Source organism: Augochlora pura, chromosome 6, assembly GCF_028453695.1.
Source record: "Augochlora pura isolate Apur16 chromosome 6, APUR_v2.2.1, whole genome shotgun sequence".
Classification (NCBI taxonomy): domain Eukaryota; kingdom Metazoa; phylum Arthropoda; class Insecta; order Hymenoptera; family Halictidae; genus Augochlora; species Augochlora pura.
In genome coordinates, this window is record NC_135777.1 from 18,157,500 (window position 1) to 18,159,848 (window position 2,349).

The window sequence follows — 2,349 nt, forward strand, 5'->3', positions numbered from 1 at the left end:
GCGCCAGGCTTTTGTTGACGATCGCTGTCGCATTTGTTATACTCCCGTTACCCTGGCCCGTTCTAAATTTCCTCGCGCCGCTTTTTTATCCTTGTTGCGACGACGGTAATTACGCTACTGTTTGCTTTTTATATCTCGTATAGGAATACGACGATGCAACGGATCGCTTTATTGTGCTATCAACCGAGTGTGCCGAGAGATCACGAAGATACGTTTGTTTATGCGATTTTTCGCCGCACTCACGCTCGACGTTTCAATTGCAACCAAGTTGGAGATGACCCGGGTCAGCATTTTCGACAATTTTTGCCTTTATGATATTGATTCATATTTTTGCGGCAATTTCAGATACTTTGTTTAAAATATGAGACTATTACATTTATTAAATATTTGTGAATGAATATTAACTATCTGTTGTATAACCATTTTCAAAAATTGATTTAATCGACATATTATCTATCATGAGCTCATTAAATAATAATTCGAGAAAAGATTAAATTGCATGTTTAAAATATTACAAATTATTGTCAGAGCTAAAATAAATTCTTAGCTATGAATTTTATTAAATCCACAAAGATATCACACCACTATACATATTCCGTATATTATATCTAGCGAATACATATTTTTCTTCAACTTCTTCTATTCTGAATTTAGTTCATACTTCAAAGTATTTTGGTAAACTCTTCACGATATTTTTAGATGGACCTGTCCGTGACGTTTTGCATTCTGCAGAAAGTATCATTAGATACCTAAAGACAAACGTTAACGCCGTTCTTCGTGTCAGTTTGACACAGATTTCCGAAGCTCTCGTTTTAAAAGAAGGAATTTACGAAATTAATTGCAGAGATTTGATTCGAAGGAGTGGGTCGCGGGAAAGAAAGAATATATTATATATCCATTAGCTCGGCGATCGTCATCTCTTCATCATGGTTCCCCAAAAGCCACGTATCGCAACGCTTGGGGATTACGTGCTTAGGGTCCCATTACCAACACTAATTATTCACTGTTCCATTTTATTAATTTCCGTCGCGTCGATTTGACATCACAGATTCCAGAAATACGGGATGGAAGAACCTGTAAAATTCGTAGAAATTCAGGACCATAAGTTTCCGAGCGGCTCTGCTCGAAAACTGATTCTCTTCTGTTTATCGGGTCGCGTCGGATTAGAATAATGGCACCGCGATCGTTAGTAATTCATCGTCCGAAACCGGGGGATCCTGCGCCGATCGTAGACATCGAGAGCGAGACCGGCCCATCGTCCGCGGCGCAAAAACATCGACGAAATTATACCGCGTCGCTCATCGGACTTTTAAAACGGTCCCGCTTAAATGCGAGCCGGTGCCATTCGATGGATCCGCGCGAACAATGATCGCGCGTCGGCTCTCGTCACTCGCTGTGGTACCGCGTCGCGGTGTTGGCGCGGGATCGGCGCCGATTACCGATGCACGGGGTCCCCTCCGAACTTCCCGTAAACACGTACATCGTCGATTCGCAGAGAAAGTGGAGTAGACGAGTGCACGCAAGTCGAGAGATACCTGCTCTCTCACATTAATTATTCCGTGACTAAACCCTTCATCCACGGTGGGATCGATACCGGCGTCGCGGATCTTTCCACGGGATTATTCGCCCAAGGATCGAGGATCCTGAGACAGAAAGGCAACCGCGAGCCAGACGGAGCCGGGGCGAACAGGAAAAAGGAGCAGACGACAGGGGCTTTGCATTATCCTGGATCTTAATAGCCCGGAGAAGCAACTTTGTCTGCTGCCGAACGAATGGAGCCGCATCGGTCTGACCGATCCTGCGGGGGCTGGATCAATTTTTTATTCGATTCCTCGTAAATGGAATATGTAATTCTGGCCGGATGGCTTCCGGATTTCCGCGGAGCGGATTGTTGTTTGTCGCTGGAACTGTTCAGTCCTAACCCAAATTGGGTATTTCGCTAGACTAACCAGTCGTGATGTCGATCGTTTTATTTTCTTAATTTGATAAAACCTGGCACTGTTAACTGAATTTGGAGAGACTTTATTTCAGACGAAAATTCGAAATAACTGTTTGAAATAATTTATTTACAAGTGTTATTTTTAATACTATTCTTAAAAACACAATTAATTTCAAATACGACCGAGAAAATAATGCTATGGAAGCAATGGTATGAAAATATAGAATTATGAGAAAAAATAACATGTTCTTTGAAATAATATTTTCTGCTATTAATTATCTAATTATTATTTTAATACCAAGAAGTGCAAACGAAAAAATAAAGCACCAGTCTTTTTAACCGAATTGGTAGGTCGAGTTTTAATAGCGTTATAGGTAGGCTGCAGATTTTATAAAGTTTAAATATAAATT